Source organism: Bombus terrestris, chromosome 2, assembly GCF_910591885.1.
Source record: "Bombus terrestris chromosome 2, iyBomTerr1.2, whole genome shotgun sequence".
Lineage (NCBI taxonomy): Eukaryota > Metazoa > Arthropoda > Insecta > Hymenoptera > Apidae > Bombus > Bombus terrestris.
Window position 1 is genome coordinate 2,835,862 of NC_063270.1, and position 20,439 is coordinate 2,856,300.

The 20,439-nt window shown below is 38.2% G+C and overlaps 1 protein-coding gene across 2 annotated transcripts in view; it reads right to left on the reverse strand.

Moving 5' to 3' along the window:
- LOC100650835 overlaps positions 1-20,439 on the reverse strand; it is a 79,212-nt gene that overhangs the window by 19,623 nt on the left and 39,150 nt on the right. The window contains exon 2 of one of the 2 annotated variants that reach the window (XM_003393508.4): positions 16,624-16,707. The exons of the other annotated variant lie outside the window; for it this stretch is intronic. The gene's annotated coding sequence lies outside the window, so the exon portion shown is untranslated. The remainder of the gene's footprint in view (positions 1-16,623; positions 16,708-20,439) is intronic. 2 annotated transcript variants of the gene reach the window in all.

Sequence of the window (20,439 nt, forward strand, 5' to 3'; positions counted from 1 at the left end):
GCTGCTACACTGCTTAACGATCGTTGATTATCCATTTAAAGGACGGTTAATCAACCCGTGAAATCTTTATCAAAATCAGTGTATCTTCAATTTAATTAGTCAATTTCAACGGTGATAATTGTTTCCGATGAATGAATTCGATTTTACTCTGTCTATTTAGAACGTAAGTGAAATATTTTTTTATCAGTAGCGTTAAATCGTAGAACTATGCAAGTGCGTTAGAAATAATTGATACGAATTAAGAAAAAATTAATTATTTATTCTCCGTATCCTACATAATTTATACTGTTTATATTTCATAATTCCAAATAGTAACGGATACTTTCTTAGTCCACGAAGGTTCTTGATTAGATCGCGATAACCCGACTCGTATCGATTAAAAGGCTTCCCCTGTCTCGTAAGAAAGCTCTCTTGAGACTAGTTCTTGTTACGAGCGCGAAGAATCTCTCATTGTTTCGCTTTATATCAGATAGTTCATCGATATTGTTGTGACTAAGGACGTGCATAGTGACATGATTATAAATTTCACTTGAACTGGACAACCTGATATTTCGAGTAAACACCAATTATTTTCAGAAAGAGCTCACAGATCGCAAATGACAATTACGTATTGTTTTCAATCGCTGTATTATTATGACTTCTAAATTTAAGTTACTTTTGATAAAGTAGACAATTAAATACCGTTTGCTCTTGCTATATTCGGATCTTAGTGCAAATTAGGAAATGAATTTCCATGGAAGGAATACGTGCTATTGACGATGACACTACCACATATACAAATATGGTGCCGTCTATGTATGAGAATGCAAAGGAACATTAATTGAGTAAAGAAATTCAGCAGACATCGAGCAAACGCCATGTAAACACGCATCGCCTCTGCTCCAAACCAATCAAATCTCGACACAGTCTTATCTCTTACAACATTATACTTCATTTCAAGGGTTAGGGCATCTAAAGGAACACCTGAATCAGTATTCTTTATTCCAAAAGTTTTCGACTTTGCGGAGCTTCCTCGAGACAACGATCGTCGATCATCGTTCGACGATGAAGAGAGATCGGCGCATCAAGATCGATTCTTGTATCCCTCGGCAGGCTGCACGTTTGTTTTTTATGGACGCGTCGACGAGTTAAACTCTCGTTCCAACGGGAAAGAAGACGCGTGTCGGACGCCCCGGCCCCCTAATTAACGCGTGCACCAGATAACCGCAAAGAGTCGTTAATTCGCGCGGAAACCACCTGTCAGACACTCGAAGACGCGTTCCTCGTGTCTATTGGTCGACGTGTGACCGGTCTCATCGTGAGATCGCAAGCCACGGAACCGGCAGTGGCCACGAAATCGACATGCCAGATCTTTGGACAGGGCCGAAACCCTTTTTCGACCGGAATACGTCGCGCCAATTATAATTGCGTACGACGGTAGGCTTTTAACCGATCGACGCTGTTGCCGGTTTACGGCTGCGATTCTGTCGCTTTAGATTAACATTTTATGACAATATTTGACAGGGTAGATAGCCGACGTTGAAAGTAACTACTTTTGAATTACGTGCTAGCCCAAGCGTTAATTCGTATCTCAATAAAGAAACGGAAAGCTAGAATAAAAGATTCGAATTCCTTTTACTTTTCAAAAAGAGCGGAAGGATATCTATCGCGCGAGTACATCTTTTATTCATCGTACAAGATTTAGAAATCATAGTTACGTGCAAGAGAAAGCATGTAACAATTGACTGGCTGTTGACAGAAACCATGCTGGAGAAAGAAGGAAGCTGCATCTTCGCTGAAATATACCGTAGATAACCTACGATTCTTCGTGACTGAAATTACAGTTACGCCTACAATGTCTACTTTAAGCGAAAGTCAGTAGTAACTATTAAAAGCCAATTTACAACGAGCGTTGTTAAAACATTTATGGAACATTTCATGGTAAAAAATGAGGGAAAGCATGTACGCGCGAGCTCTCTCGAATATCTTCGCTACTCGTACATCTGTCGTGGCAAACAAAATGGTACCGAGGCCAAGAGCTTTATGTTGTACTAATCCGCGGTATTGATCGTATGTATTGATATTGATATGTATTGATCGTCGCAAATGCGTTTTAGGTGCACTAAAGCAATTATACGCGACAGAGAACCCGGTTAGATTGCAATTTTCTATTTGTATCGAAGAGAGCGTATCCGTTTTCATCGTTATTAAAAGGGAGCTTTCCTTTTTGGAATTCTGGCGAACGCCAAAGTACCTTAGAAACGCGGCAAACGTCCGGCCACGATGAAGGGATAAGCCGAATCGGCCGGTTTCGAGCCTCGAGAACGCTTTCGTTAAATATTCATATACGCGGTGCGAATGGACGGAACTAATGGTTAAGAATGATGAATGACGAGGCGAGTTGTGAAATGGAAAATGAAAATTTCTCGGCTATCCTCCTCTTCCCCTCTCTCGCTAGACATGTTCAACAATCGCCGGCTCACGAGAAATTATATCGTTCTCACTCGAAAGAGAACGGTAGGGAAGTAATTAAATATTTCAAACCATTTGTAGCCTTTTCGGATGTGTCGCACATTGCGTTCGGAAATTTCTAGACCTACCATAAAAAATTATAAGCTCGCAAGATGTTGGAAAGTGATTAGAAAATAGAAAATAGCGGAGTCTGCATTTGCTAATTAGGTATAATAACTCGAGCCTGCGAATATTCTAAAAGTTTGATCACGTAACCTTTAGTGGATTAGAAATCTATTTATTGAAATGCATGGAATTTTTCAAAAATTTGGAGAAAAGGCATTTTACGTGATATTTTTTCTTCAAAACACTGCTTTCATATTTTACATAGATTCGGATCGCTACGTCGCACCACTGTTCGCTTTCCATTAAACGAGAAACGATAGTTAGGAGAAGGAAGATGGAACGATAAAATACGACGTTAATAAAATGTAGGAATTGTGACAGTTAATCGGCAATAAAATTTCTTTCCTAAATGAGATATCGATCATTACTTTTATACTCGGCAGATTAGATTTCACATGTTGCTAATTGACGTTTTATTTTCGAGTGTTTTACGATTTCCTCGCTGTACAGAAAAAATCACATTAATCAAAACTTTCAAAAGTCACCAAAAGTATCGTTTTATTTGGCCAATTAACCGAGAGTGACCACTTTCGAGTTTTGGATTTATCTCTTGCTTTCGGTCCTACTTCTTTCCTCGCTTCCAATAACATTGGACATAATTTTTCGACACGAGTGAAAATCAACCCATTGTTGCACCGCATCGGTTAGTTTCTGAAACAATGCGTGTAATTAAACCACCTTTTCCACTAGAGAGTGAACTTTCGCGCGACTTAAATCGGAATAAGTAAGTTTAACTCGTGTTATATATTAAATAATTGGTTTAATCAAGATAAAATATTTAATTTCTCTATTGGGCGTAAGAATATCTTTTGTTAAGAATTCTTGTAAATAATGTTCTGAGAACTTTGTATATCTAAATTAAACGAGACGTTTCTTCTTTCCTGCTACCTGAAATGCAATTCTAAACATTCTCGTCGTTAATTTATAATGATAAATTGTCCCGTTTCATCAAGAAAGCTAGGTACACCAAGGTATGAATCTCGAAAACCGCCAATCGATTGATGGGATGAAAAATGACTTTTTTCTGTCTAGACTCATCGCCATTAAGAACGCCATCAATCAATATACGAAGGGAAAAAATTTTTCTCTGACTAGTTACGTAAACCAGAAATTTTCTTCTCGGTTTCTGCTGATTTCTCCATACGCTATTGATACCTGCACTACTGCTTCTCCCAGTCTTGATAATCATGTCACGATATCTTCGTTACACGGCGTATTGAATACAACTCGCAAAGAAATAGTAACATCACTCATTAATTATACGAGTAAGAAACGCTTTGTACTGCCAAATCTGAACCACCCTATTAAACGAACAGTATTGGAATCGGCGTATAAGCAAACGGTACCTACACATCTATATATCTCATACAGGTATATCGCGTAGAGGTTAACAGCGATTTCAAAACGCTCGCTTCCGAGGACCAAGGTCTCCTCTCGATTGACCGAGAAACGCGCATAAAATTTTTCAACAAGCAACACCTAACCATCATCCTCGATCAGGTTACGCCGGACCGCAGACCAAACTCGAATTTAGCTTTATCGAGGCGCACCGATAAAACCACGAAGCCCGAGAACATCAGCGACAACAATTAAAATTAAGATTAAAAGAAAAGAAGACGCAGATGGGTCGGGTCTCGAGTTTGAGGACGAACTACCAAACTTACGAAGAAACTTACGAGACGCACTACGCTTCAGGCTGGAGAAAGTCCTTGCGGTGGCTCCCACTGCTGTGCGACTGCGATGCACCATCGTGCCATCGGGGGAATATTATTACACGATTTCACGTAACGCACGTGCCGAGTCAACTGACACGAGAACACGTATATACCCGCGCGAGCTGACAACCAGCCTTTGGAGAAGAGAGATCATTGTCAGAGAAGTGGGTGCCGTACGCGCCTCGTAGGGGATCAATCACATTCAGACGCGTCCCAGGCCAGATGAGATCGGAAGAGAACGGATCGCTTCCAAGTTCGAACGCTTGATTTACCACTCTGACTTCGTGATCGAGGAGCATCGCTTCCGGGATCATCGCGGAAGAGATCTAACGTGGACTACAAATACGACTAATCCTTGTCGTTGGAAACGATGACAGAATTAAATTCTATTTAAATACACCTATGAAGCAAGTTTATATGTACACATGCTTATTTCAAAATTCCTTTCGTTTCACGCAATAACAATAAAGAAATCCTAATAGCGTAACGTGTTTAACTCGAACCAGGTTTCTAATGGGGAGAAATCTCGCGCCACGGAAATTCTTTCGATTTTTCCAGTTTTTCACGTAATACTTGACGAAAAATTCGCCAAAAATTTTACTCGTCTTTAAAATCGCCAGCATAATAACTAGGTTCATAGAACGGCAAAGATGCTGCTCCGTGGTTGACCCCAACGAGAAATTTCTAAACATAGGAGAAACCTAACGAGATTTTATCGCGGAAGTTCAATCCTTTATTCCAAGTGGATGTTAAGTAGAACGTCATCGAATTTCTATCCTGCTCGGGTGCTCGTATAACCGTCTATGTAATCATCTTTCTCCAAGGAGATGCTTTTACGCGGGAAAATTGCAGCCTGTATTGTAAAAGTGTATACAGGGTAGCTTCGAAGTTTGCGTGCAAGATTAACATTCAAATATACATAATACTTATCGTTAAACGCATTTTGAAACGCGTGTCTAATTGATTGGCAAAAATAAAACAGAAATAAAATAGTAGATATACTTTTAAATGAAAAACAATTCGCATTTTCAATAGCTAAAAAATAATATGTGTCATAGTATGAAACGTCCTATATGTCTTTAAATACTGCGTGTCAAGATAAATAGTTTAACGCGGAATTCACTTATATCATATTTATCCTCTTCAATCTCAATTTACGCAACATATTTAGAAATTCTTCCACATGCCGCAGATTTATCTTAACACCTTGGGACTGACTACATATTTGCAATAACTTTGTAGAATGCGGTCTAAACAGGGCTGTCAGTTTTCCACGTGCCGCTTTTAAAATATCATTAGCAGATAAGGATTTTTCTCTGCTACAACGGAGTGTAGAAATTTGTATCGGGTCGAACGCGGAACTAATCGAACTTTCCATTTGTCCGATCGATAAGAATGGCATAGAAGGAGCGAATAATATCTATTTCGTCGCTAACCTATCGGCAATTTCTGTTATCTGCGTTTCTCGCGTGATATATCACTCCTATTCGAAAAACTCTTTCTAACCGAAACGTATATCTATCCTGGTTAATTACGTTTAATTGATCGATCTGTTTTCCTTTATCTACGAGGAAGTTTCACGGATGTTGAAATACCCGTGATACTTAAGCGGAACGCTCGCCAAACACGGCGAACAACGCATTTCTATTTTCACTCTTTCGCTCTTTCGAACAGAGCTACTCCACTTCTGCGAACAACGATTATGAAGTAACGTTAAACACCATTTTTTAGATCTATTCTCAGTCGGGCCGTTTTAGTTTTACTAACTCTATACAAGTAAATAAGGAGAACGTTAGTCCGCTTGCTATATTAATGCGGCAATTATCGCAATCGCTCTATCATTAATAACTGGATGTAGGTAAGTAATACGAAATTCCATTCTTGTCTATAAATTGCGAGTAAATTTTTTCTTCAAAGTGTAATGGTTTTTGTCATAATTCAGAAATACGTATACTTAACAATTTGAACCTCCAATGTTTTCAACGACAACTACATGTGAGATATTTATCTCGTATCGAGTAATAATCACGCACAAAACGCGGCATACGTTTATTTACAGTCATCATTTTTCCGTACCAATGACGCGTGGCAGACACGTTCTTCATCCTTTCACTCGTGTAAATCGATCGGCTCTGCATTCTCGCTAAATCTTTTAGAATCCACGTTCGAAGCATACATCGTGTACAATTGCATGCATCTAGGAAATATTCGACCTTGCATTTTTCTACCACTCGTCCTTCTGGTAATCTGTGAAAGAATCTTGATTAACCTACGTTTCTTGAACGATGGATTATCTTATTTTTTTTTTCAATTTTTTAACACAATTGTTAGTACGAGAGAATCTGCGAGAATTTTTGCTGCTTCGATTAAAAATATCTCTAGGTACTCTTATATTCCGGTTGATGATTAAAGACACGGAACGTTAAGATCTGCGATACAGAAAATCGAAAAATGATCCAAGAAGTTAAACTTTAGAGCCCATACTCGAGATGAAAGTCCGCGATGCGAAAAAAAGAGCAGCCTCGGATCTCGATTGTCACAAGCATTAAATCGAAACGAATATTCACACCAGAATCCAGAATAATGATTTCGATGGCTATCGAGGTACAATGAGTCTGTGCAATTTTACGCAGATGCGGGATAAGCAAGCATCAATTATCATTAACGTTAATTCGAAATTAACGTTGACCATAGCGAGAAATGATCGTTCTTGGCCGTTTGAGACCACACGAAGAAACTCTGTCACTTCGCATAAATACAAATCTGCCCATTAATTGTCGTTGCTATAAATTATAGTATTATAAATTCGGCCTTTTGATCGTCAATTTGAACGCTATTCTCGCAGGCACAGAAGATATTTCTTCTTTGATGCTTCAACCGTGGCGCGACAGTCTGCGTGAACGCCCCTTTACATTCAATTACTCGTTAACATGAATTCCACACAGCTGAGAAATGAAATAGCGTTGGTCACGGTGTTTCTAATCGCTCTTCGCTCGGGAAGCTTGCTCGAATGTTTGCTCGTCTAGCCTTGTAGGTGTTTCATCGGTTACCGGTATAGTCACCCATTGCTTCCGTCGATTTTGTACACGTACTTCTTCACTTCCTTTCTAAGGGCTATATTAATTACAGTGATAGCACTTCAACGTTGAACACGTGTTATAACATAGGGCAATAAGAATATTTGTTTTTGTTTTTCATTAATGTCCGTTTTCTTTATTCTGGATACTACAATAGATACGCAGTTACAAGCATAGCAAGTAAAATATTCTTCTTAATAGAAACTTTGCTATTTTCATATCATAAATTAAACACACATTTATGATACACACTTTTTTACTGTATTATCTTATTCACAAACAACCGCATATTTCCTTACGATTGCCAAACAATTTACAACCACATTTTTTATGCTAGATATTTATTCATCCCTATCATGCAGTAAGATAGAACGCTGTTATTTCTCTGGGCGTCAAGTTCTTTCGATCTCGATTCTTAGAACACATCCATCGACTACTTGGGAAAATAACGCGGGCGATCCAATCGCGTAGCAATTTGCACGTGAGCGTTCAATAGACACGTCGATGTTGGTATGCGCTTTGTGGGCTGAGATTCAGACGCATTCCTTGCACAACCAGTAATTTAAGCAGCAGCCGATTGATATAATGCGACAGACGTAATGTACCAGGAATCAATCGTGAGTGTCAACGAGTAACCACGCTCTCTTAGAATGTCACGTTCGACTGAAAAAAAATCCTATCGTCAAAGGATGCAAGTAATTTCAATTCGCACGAGCGCTGATGTTCCGCACGTTACTTCCGATACCTGTGCATCTTTTGCAATACTTGCGTTTCTAGATATTTATTTGGGAAATGTTTCTGCACGTTCTCGTTTGTCGTTACATTCTGTACGATATGGCGAATGAGGATAGAATTAAAAATAAAAATTAGCAATGGAAATAACATCGACAAGATATAATTCCCTATAACTGTAATTCTGTAACCTAATTCACCTACTACGATAACTTTCTCCTTATCAGCGATTTACATACTTTTAATTCAGTTTACGTATTTCGGTATTTCTTATCGTAATCTTAATTCAATTCCTTGCACTCCATAGATCTTAATGCGGCATCCATCAAATATGTTCCCGTCTCAAGTTTGACTCGATTCACAATATCTGTGCCATATCTCCTTACAAAGCTAATTGAATTCACCCATTACAAATACTTTCTTTTTAATCAAGATCTTTATATCTCTATAATCCAATCCATGAGTCATAATGTTTCTTGGTTTCGAATCAATTCTCTGGACTATATATGTCTTGGTACAGCTTTAATCGAATTTACGATACTCAAATCTTTTAACACACTTCGGACTACTTGTTTCTACCTCTCAAAGTCAGGACAACACCCCTTTTATCCACTATTCTTCTTTTCATCTATTTCAATGTCTCTTGTCCCAATTGTCCGATCCGATAGACCGTATTACGCTCGCGATACTTCGACATAGGATTCGATCAACTTCTCGTTTCTATCTCGACTCGAGTCATGCGACCCACCGTCTCTTTCGATTCGATGCTACTATATTCTACTCTACTCTACTCTACTATAACAAGTAATTCGAGAGCTTCGCGTTCGCGACATTTTTACACGCGTCACAACATCGTAGCTGGTACGTAAGTGTGAACGAGCTGCGGCTACGTTATTACACAGGTAATACACCTGTTACCATACGCGTTGCGTAAGCCTCTTCAGAGGCGAACCCTCGGCTCAAACTGGCCACAAGAATTCCGAGTACTTTCACTCGACTTGCTTGTCGGTGAAGAGGTGTCGCGCACCATACATACGCACAACTGCCGTCGTTCGACAGCGTACGGAGAAGGTGAAACATTTGTTGCATACTTTCCAGCCAACCGGTAAAATTCGAGCGAAATTAATTCTGAAAAATTGATGGTTCGTTGCACGATCAATGAGAGTCCAACTCGGAGCGCTATATCCATTATACGCCACGCTCATTCGCCAGCCCGTTCGTTAGGTAATTTAGAAATTAACGTTGTTTCCCTCGACCGTCCTACGCGTGCTATGGATTCGCTGGAATGTAAACGAAGTTTGCGCGACCGACTAATTTTCGATAAAAACGATAACTCATTTTGTACTGAAAAAACTAATATTTTGTTCTAGTGGTTCTTTTCTTTTTTGGTACCAAGAAAAAGGAATCTTTTATTTTTTTTAATATATCACTTTATAATCTACTTTATTGCTCTATAATAGCTCTAGTCTATTAACAGAATTCTATTCTAGATTAAAGTTATGCCAAACAAATAATAAATCGTTTGTACATGAAATTGTACATTAAATGACTCATGTAACCGAGTCAAGCAAGAGTAAAACAACTGACACGGTTTCAACCGAAGCCCGAAGGAACGATAAAAAGGATAGATAGTATGTTTATTGACACAAGCTAAGCAATATCTCGAAGCGTAAATCGGTGGATAATACAACGATTTAAAAAAGGAAAGAAAATTTATACGTGATAGGATGCGGAACTATATGAGCAATCTAAGTCTATCATATTCAGCTACAAATTATCAGACAATTCGTCTGTATACACAATATGTTAAATCACGATCAGGAAATTGCATGATCGATCGCAAACAGAAATCCGCAAAACAGATATAATTTATTTCAGGCGTTCACGATATTGTTAATCATGCCACGATGATTACTAGTATTACGTTTACGTATTTGTTACAACTTCGTCTTTTATTTTATTTTATCATCCGTTAGTTATCGAAATGTATCGAATTAACGAAATAGTCATCCGATGTTCTTAGAAAGTTCATTTTCACAAATAAATTCACAAGAATTTTCTTAACTGTAATAAAATCTCTAATTTAGCATTGAATGCTACTCCTTCGAAACCTATCGATCGAGGGAATTTTCTCGAAGACACCGTAAGTGGTAATTTACTTACAGCAACGATTTCCAATTAACTCGCTGCTTTCCGTCGCATTGCTATACTCTCCAGTTACACCTTTATTATTTCGAACAAAAAAAAAAAACACGTTCAACTTCGCATTCTAGTACATTGGAGCCGCTTCGACTCTTTACGTTTCCCCTATTGAACATGACATAACGTACTACGAAGTTTCTTCAGCTTTCCCCGACCCTCGTCAAAAGGCTGCGCCATGTCTGTAATTTTCGATATTACACGCTACGGAGTTCGAGGCACAGATGTTCCACCGAACGTCCAACCACTATTTACATAATACGTTTTCTGTATTAAAACATTCGCCTGTCCAGTTGTGTCCGAACGAAAAATTTTTTACGACTGATGTTGCAAATTTGGTTTAAAAAGAGACGAAAATATTCTGAGGAAGCTGTTCGACTTAGATGATCTTTTACTTTTCGCTGACTCTTCAAAAATAACGCATGGGTACTGTATAAAATTGTTCGCCAAGTTTGCAGCTCCCTATTTTATATTTTTCTTTCTATCCCACAGCGATATCTTTCTGAAATATCGTTCCATCGTACGATTCCAAGATAGTTCCAAGTCCGAATTAATTGCAACCGGTAACAAAATCTCATAGCGACAGAAAGTACACAAAACTGCATAAAATATTTGTGAACGAAGAAAGGGTTCCTTATCGATATTTCGTTTGCACGATTGAAATTCTCCACTCATCAGGTTCTTCCGCTGACCTATATTTCAATAAGACACGAATTGTTTAACTTCTTCCAAATTCTACGCGTCTGGCTGCTGCACTGATTATGTAAAATTCTTTTTGAAAGAAAATTAATGAAACATTTACTTCACGTCATATAAGTGCAAATTCGATCGAAAGTTCATGTGTAATACTATATAATAAATCTAACTCGGTCCGAAATAGAAGAAAGTTCCAAAGCTTCATTAGCTTTGAGTTGCACATTTGTCGATCTTTGCCAGTCTACTCTCTTAAGCCAACTACCCTCAAGCTTTTATCTCAGCCAGCAGAAAAAACTCGTATTAATCTCTGCTTGAAACTAAAAATCCGCCACGAATTTCATCATATTTACCAGCAGTAGGCAGTTCGACCGTGAATCGAATTCGTATTACGACACAACATGATTTTCCTTTCGCCTGGAATTACGCACAATCTGTGAAGCTACTACGAATTGAGAGAACTCGCACGAGACGAGATTGTCCAAGTATACGAAGTGGAAAAAAATATTCAACGGGTTACAGCTTCAGATGTAAAACTACCTCTTTGAATTTATAGAAATTTGTTCCCTCTTTATTAACTTGTGACGCTACGATACCGTTTAGGAGTAGAAATAGCTTGCCAGGAAATTATCTTGAGTTTAGAGAATCTGTGTTAATTTTCTTTTCATTTTTACGTACATTATCTCACGAAAAAATTCGAAAGGAGATGCACCACGTGTCGCAAATGCACCATTTACTTGCAATAAAATGCTTTCCCCTGAAAACTACGTCCATTGCCTTTTTTACAATCTCCATTCGTAGCTTAGAGAATCTTTCTTACACAGATCGAGGCAATAAAATCTTGAATCATACATGAAGGCACGTGCATTTACTTTCGCGTGTTAAAACCCTCGATTGTACGTTTATAGCTTTAATCATCGGCTAATTATTTCAAATTTCGTAATGACTGAATTTGTAATCGAGATTGTTGCGCGACGTTCATTTCAGCCTGTGTATTCCAGCCTATGTAATATTCAAAAGAAAAGATGGTTTCAAACGTCGCTACATTTTCAAAGAAATTGCGAAAGAATATTAAATTATAGATGGGTTAAGACAAATAAATTTCATTAAAAAGTTAATAGCAAAATTCTTTGGAAATGCGTGAGATGAAGTGTTTAAAGTTTAATAGAATGTTTTTTCATGATGTGTAATTCAATTTAGCATTGGATGTCCTTTTTTCCATTTAAATTGTACGAATCGATTCTATTGTCTTGAGAACGTAGAACAGAAATTGCCAGTGATTTTGCAATACGATTCCTGCAATTACCAATGATTTCTTTTTATCGAATGTACGATGCTGCTGCAATGTTGCAATCTCTACATCATTCATCTAAGTTTTTTTCGCAAACAGCCAATGCGATATTTCAACACAACCACTGGAACGATATAAGGCTGATATTCCTTACAATCAAACTGATAAATTAGAGAAATTAAAATGATTACTTTCGATAATACTTGAAACGAATATTTTCTTTCAAAATTTGAAGGAAACAAAATAATTTAAGGTATTAATTAAAGCAATTAAGATAACTCTGGAAGATATCAAACAATTAAAGGAGAAGCAGGAAAAGCATTTGTTCCTGGGATGCACCGGATGTACACGCGATCCCTGCTTGATCGGGCACGAACTCGGTTTTTCAGAAACGCCACGAGTCTAGCGGGGCTAATTCAGTTTCGCTCGGCTCTAATCACGTTTGGCCGGTTAATCGCTCGAAAATCACAGTGCGCTCCGACGTGAGAGAAACGGGCCGACCTAACGCGGCCTGTAAACTTTAAACGCCAACTTAATTCCTAGAGAACCGGCTGTAATTAGACGGTTGAGTTGACTTTTTGCCCCGGGAACACGTGAAACGCCGCTCCAAAGCGATGAGGTCTCTTTGCTTTATGAAGAAGCTTCGTTAAAAGTTTAACTCAAGCTTAGCCTTTTGTTCGTTTCACTTTAACGCAGTTTCGTGGAATAATGTATCTTTCAAAGTAATTCGCAGGTTGCTGCTATTATTTTATGTTTGGGGTTGTTTGGTTAATTTCATGACTGTGCTTTTAACGTATTTAAGATAAAAAAAAAAAAGAGCGCGTGCGTTCAAATATGGAATTCAAATTGGGAAATAGAAGGGAATAGAAATAGAAAAACGTATATATGAGAAAAATGCAATATACGTGTCATTTTCAAATATTAAATTTCTCAGTCTTTGAAATCTCTCCTCCTCTTTCGTCTTGAATTCATAATTATAGGAGTCACCGTTAGTGATTCCGAAAATTATGTTACGTGGAATGTTGTCTGGAATTTTCTTTTATTGCCATCAAACATTTTAGTCATCGATGTAATTCCACGTTCGACGAAACGGTGAATAAACATAAAACAACCCCACGCTACTGTACACGTCGAGAACCAATGCGTGAAATTTAAACGAACATTATCGTTACAAGTCTGGTTTCTTGTAACACGCAGAAAACAGCAAGCCAATACCACTTGCATGGTAGAAAATTCTAAACTACTGATACAACCCGTTTTAATTCATTTTATAGAGGCATAACTAAGAGGACTATTCAGATTGTTATGAAATGAAAAATTCCAATGGAATCTTATACCCAACTTGTACAATTATAATAACGAATACAGATCTTCTAAAAAATTTAAGTTAGTTACAAATCATAAAAATATCAATCTTGAAAAATACGATATAATGCAGCTAACAACTATCGCTGTGATAATTTGATCCTGTCACTGTCATTTCTTACAACAATATCACATATCATACATCATTACCATTCTGCTATTATTTCACACTATATATCACCAAATGCAATTGAAATATACAATTAAATGAAATATGCGATAAAAAGATGTCACGCGATACTACTAAATCCTCTTACAAATTTTCACCTCAAAGGATTTCAAATAGAAAAGCACGTCGCAACATTTTTAACCGCTCTCGAAGTTCATTACTCCAAGAATCGACCATAACATTTTCCGGGAAGAATCTCTATGATGACCTCCTGAATCTCTAATCCCATTTCCAAAGGTTTCTATCTTCCTTTGCCCGTTCACCTGTTAGCGACACTACACACGCGATAGCATGAGAGAGTCTCTTTGAAGCCATGAAAACCTCGGCTCTTTCCGCTCTCTCAAGTTCGATGGAGGAGCAGCACAGCCGTAAATAAATAATAGAATTTAGCCAATGAAAGCGGCTCAACGTCGTTGAAATAGGTCCGAGCACTGACCTCACGAGCTTCGATCCGTCGCAAGTCCACGCTTAATTGAACTTCCCTGTGTGCATATACGTACATCAGCACTAGTATCTACATATATAAATGAGTATGCATTCGCACCCACGTGCAATTTTAATCTATGCACGTGCCTGTATTCAGCGCCGTACGCATGCCGCTAACGCGAAAATATCGAGATACGATTCCGTTTCTCTCTCGCCACGAGGAAGAAGAAGCCGTTCCAAATTAAAATTCGACTCGCGTCTTTCGATATACGCAAGTATATAACGAGGTAACAATTTGTTAGTACTCGTCTCAGCGGTGTGCGAGGATAGTTGCTTCCGGAAACATAAGCACGATCGGGCTTTTTCATTCATCCGTTTATCATAGCGCTCTTTTGCGTTTGATATAGTATGTACGACTCATGGAATATCTAAACAAGCCGGAAATTCAGACTGAATCACGAGATATCTTGAGTCTGTATGTTGTTAGTAGGTGTATAAGCTTCGCCCGAGGAATATCCGACTATTGTATTTAATATTAAAATAAAAGACGATATACACAGGGCAACAACCTCTTAAACCTCTTGAACGTATATCTCTCGAGATCTTTAATTTCGTTTTAATTAAGATTAAATGTGAAAAAAAAAATAATTTGTCGAGATATGTTAAAACACCTGTAGTAATTTGATAACTTCTAATTAGCGTACTCCTCGGTTTTCATAGATTCTTTCTGGCGGTAAACGATAGTTCTACAATACTTAATAAGGCGCAAACGAAATGTTTCACACTATGTTACTGTAAACGCACGACACTCGTTCGGAAAGCATCGACACGAAAAAATCTTTCTAATTAACGTAAATGAAGTAATCTGCTCGAATATTTTCAGACTTCGACGCGTGTTCGACAACTGTTAATTAGTCGAGTTTTCTATGCGATCAGCGCTCTCGTATCATGGCAACGTAGGAAACCAAATTTACATTGATTTCTCAAACGATGCTTTTTCCGAAAATAAATTACATATATTTATATTTTTACCGGCTTCATACTAGCATCGATAAAGGGCCGAGAGTTGGTAATTAATTTGGGAATGATTAGGTTAATTTCTCTGCAACGTCTACGAGTCACGATAATTAACGTCTTCGATCTAAATTCAGCATTATTCTGCAATAACCAACACGCCATTTCCATCCTAAATGTCGCATCACATCAATTAACTCGCTAATACGGACATCAGCGGACGTAGTGTCGTTGACACGAAAGATAATACAATTTGCGATCACAAATGTCTTTTGATTATTAACGAATTGAACCGTATAATCAGCGTAGGAATCGGATATTAAAACGGAACACGCCGAACCCGTCGGTGTTCCCAATATTAATTTATCAAATTGTATTCGGGAAGCGACATTTATTTTTACCGGCGGCTCTTAAATCGGTTATATACGAAAGAGGAAATTTATAGATCCCTGCGATCGATAAATAATCGGGCTTTTACGTAATTGTGCATAATTCAATGAATGCGAACGTCGAATCATGACTGTGGGAGTTCTTATACATAAAAATTTAGTTTATACGTTTTTCGGTTCACATCTTTCGCGTATGTGAACATAATTACTTACTTACTAAATAAATTAGTGCTTTACGAAGGCATTCGACTACACGCTTGAAAACGAATATTTAAGGAATTTCGAGACCGTGCAAGATATATATATTACGGTTCACGTCGCGTTTCTAGCCCTTTCTCAAACGATTCCGAATCCGAATTTGAAGAAGAAAACAATGATCGTACAAGTCGAACTTTTCATCGCATCGATTGAATGTCCTAACTAGCTAATGAGCTAAGAAGAGTTTCTATGCGAGCGTGGTAAGTGGTGCTGATTGATTTACGATCGTTCCAATTGCGATCGTGGAAAAAAGAACGAAATCGATTTCTGTAAAACCGCAATGCAAACGGCTGTTATTGCCACCACTCGCGAAGATGATTGGATGTGAGTATGTTAATAAAATGCGTCTTGAGAAGAAGAGTTGACGTCACATGGTGGATTGATTTTAATGACTGTTGCTTTCTTTGGATCTTCGACAACGATGTGACGAGCGTCTCGTAAAGTAATATTTGTTTAAACGGTCGTCAACAAATTGCCGTGTGAACGAGTCACGAAAACGATGCCTTACGAAATAGGTCTTCGTGGTAATCAGTTTGTATAGAGTACTGTTCCGAACAAACATTTCCGACGAATATTTCATGATTTTAATGATTGAATGCATTCTCTATAGGGGCATAAGAATTTGTAGTACTTTCTAAAATAATCCTAGTATTGCTCTAAAAAATTATAAATCACTTACGATTTCACTGCTATTTTAAACAAAAACTGGCGGTCAAAGTTTTACAGCATTATTGATCGATATTCTCTATTGGTATGGTTGTATCTGAAACAAAATTTTCAAATGTTACAAATGTTACATTATGTAATATATATAAAATGTGTACAATTGTTACAAAATCAGACTAACTGTATAATTTTATACGTTGACTTTAACGATGAAAGAAAAGCATTAAGAACGCGACGTTCGCGCGGTCGCAGGGGCGATCGAAAGGGTGACGAGAAAGAGGAAGAACGATGCGAACAGACCAAGGGGGGTTTGGCAGTGCGACAAGCGCAACGCTGGAAATAGCGACCGGGGGTAGGGAGTCCGGTTTATAGTTAGCTCCTCTTATAGTTAGCCGCTGACTAGCTCTCTGCAGAATGCGAAATCGGTCTTCAAAGCTTCCTCCCTTTCGTCTCTTTCTTCCATGCCCTTTCGTCGAACGCTTTTTTATCTGTCGCCAATTTGCAGACATATTCGTTTCTGTCCGATACTTTCTTCTTTCCTGCATCTTCCTCCTTCCTCTTTATCCTCCCACTTAGGTCTTAATCGTTCACTCTTACCAAACTATTCTAACTCATCCATAGTTTGAACTTTCTCGGGCCCGTTTCTGTTTTAGCTGGGTTTATTTTTGCGCGACGGTTTATCGCATTAGGATCGTGAACGCTTCTCTTTGAAAATGTCTCTTGGCCCAGACTCAGGAGCACGCTGAGCGACGGAATCTTTGTGAAAAAAAGAAAAGCACTGCAGTTTGCTCGGATCTGGAATGAATTCCGGCGACGTATTACGAGTGTTAAGGGATCTAAGTCCGAGAGACATTGTCACGATCGCGACTGGATGTCTGGCTACACCACTCGTGCAAAAATAATATAACGACACTGGTTTATTTCTATATTCTATATCGGATTGAATTCTATTATATTAGATTCTATAATAGAATACTCGCGCGAAGATTTAAGACGAATAGTGCCTTTAGCGAAATGCTAGTCGAAGATCCAAGTGATACGATATAGTTACATAGAGTGACAATTGGTAATTATGCAAGGAAGAGATATTCCATTTTGTTTGCATTATTAATAAATACTTATAGAAGTCTGCTTAATTATTTTCGGTTGTTACGTGATTATCATTCTCACTTTAGAAGGGCAGTACAGATATTTTAATACAGGTCTATGAAAAAAAATGCGGGAAGAAATTGTAAATAGGCTTTGATAAGTAAGTAGGTTGATATATTACTTTCTCTATTAATTCACATTTTGAAACAAAAACTAAACTCATAGATGAATAATAATCTTGAAAAATATCTAGTAGAACGATGTCAATTGCGCAAATTTGATAATTTATGACGAAATGGTAGCCAGTTATCAAACACATGTACCTACTTATACTTGAAAATCTAGCTTCTGTTAGGTATAAGAATGAATGACGATTCATCCAATTTAATGTGAGAAAACCAGGGATCGAGGATAAAGCAATTTATCGTAATATTCTACGAACGCGAGGATGTATCAAGCTATACTTATCCGATAAATTCATCAACGAATACCGAATAAAAATCCTAATATCCGATATTAAAGTGAGAATTACACTGAAAAGCATAATCGCGATACCAAATACCATATATTAAAATTTATATTTACCTACCTATACGTTGCCTACGAATCGATCATTTATTATACTTATAAACTCTGACACTATTAAATCTAACTACAATTCATGAATTGTAGCTTCAGTTGATAAACGCGCACTGATAACGCGGTATCATAGTTAGTAACGTAACTATGTACTTTAAATATACCACACACTTAGCACCAAGATCAGCAAAACGCGCGTTACGAAATTGATAGAAACCCGAGATCGAAGGCAAACACTTAAATTCAAAACAGAGGAGGAATATCATAAGAAAGCTTTACAGAAAATCTGCAAGACAGTATGATTTAGCAAATTTCGATCGTTCGCCTCTGTGAGAAGGGATTCGTGATATAAAAAGCATGCAAGAACAAAAGAAAAAATTGAAGGAGACGGAAGAAGCGTAGCGTGGAAACGAATACATCGGTATTAAAACGCGACTCTAGGCCTTACTGCTTTAATTTGCCACCAAGGGAAAAAACGATTTCAGCAATCTGCACAACCCGTGTGACTTTTTATAATTTACGTCCCAGTAAAACATCTTGTTGGTTACGTTCGCACGTCGGATTTGATTAAACGGGCCTTCGATTCTTCATTCCAGTTGGCTGATCAAAAATGATAGTCATCGTCCAATGAAAGCTGTTTTCCTGTGCATGGTTTCCGCCGGATTCGCGTCGACAGTGCTTGCAGTGATAAGTAAGCAGTCGCACGCGCGTGCGTATACTTTACACGAGTCAATAATTAAGCGATAACTTCAGTACATGCCTTTGATAACAATTGTCCAGTGCAGGAAGGACATTACATAACTTTTACTACAATTTTAAATTTATCGCCCGAATGGGAGATACGTCGCTCTTTAATTACGTATAAACACGCACTAATTCACAAGGGGTTTTCAAGGTATATAAATTGTATCCTTTCTAAATAGCGCAGTTTCAGAAAACTGGAGCACAACAATTTTTTGTCGGCATTTTATGAATGAACCAAGTAACTTTCAACTTATTATCAACGCACGTTTTAATATTACTAGAAGAAACGAGGTGCATTTATACATCATAATCGTTATACGGAATGAATGAACTATAATGTGGCACGATTTAATAAATGTATAATGGAGATTCTCATTATTCAAACTGTAAGAACAGGGAAGCGTGAGTGGATAAATAAGAAATTTCACAGATAGGATGACGCTGATATTTAAAAGTAACATTAAATATTTAAGAAACAGTAGCATTTTCCTTCAGAAGAATTATTATTAAGGCTTATTAACCCGATATTTTATTTCAAGAGAGATCGAAACCACGGCCGAAACTAGACCGGTGATTCTCTACCCGAGCTATTCAAGCTCATCCAGACTCATTCTCAATAACGCCTTGATTCTCTCTGGTTGATACCCTGTACGACGATTTCACTCGGCTCCAAAGCTCCGATAACAATCCTAACGCCGCTCAACAGGATCCATAATCCAAACAAATACGTATACGGGCGATGAAGCGTTATACTCGCCGCGAGCCGTTATCGTTAAACCAACTGATCCTCGTCCTCTAATTACGCAGCCCTTCCGACCAGACTTTTACGAGATGAATCGGTATCCGATACGATATACGAGCAACGTCTGCGACGAAAAATAATTAATTCGAAAAAATTCAATCCTCCCCTCCCTTATGTCCACTGTGTGACCCTCTGTTTTCACGTTAATTCCATAAATCCCAGTGCAAAGACACGAAATACGTGGTTCAACGGTCCGAAACGTACGCGCTGCTCGTGGCTAACATCAAATTATAAATAGACTGAACTATCCCATTTATCAGCGTCAATAGAGCCGTAAATTTCGCGGCTAACTGTTCTCACTTTACCATCTGGACAGGACCGAGGGAAGTGTCCGCTGGCGCGACATAGCGAGTTAGTGCGAGTGAGCACCAGCAAGGATACGCTGCAATCATCCGCGATTTCAGGGTCTTCGCTGACTGCGCTGCGTCAACTCTCTTAGATTCACGCCGGATAGTTAAGTCGTGTTAAATGACCAACGCAACTATCTAGATCCAAAGTACCTATTTCTGGTAAAGGTCAAGAGAAAAAATGGTCGACGACGCGATTCCAATGGCGATCCTCGCGCGGTTCGGGACGAAAAACGAATTCCTATTACACACGGGTAATGTATGTTGT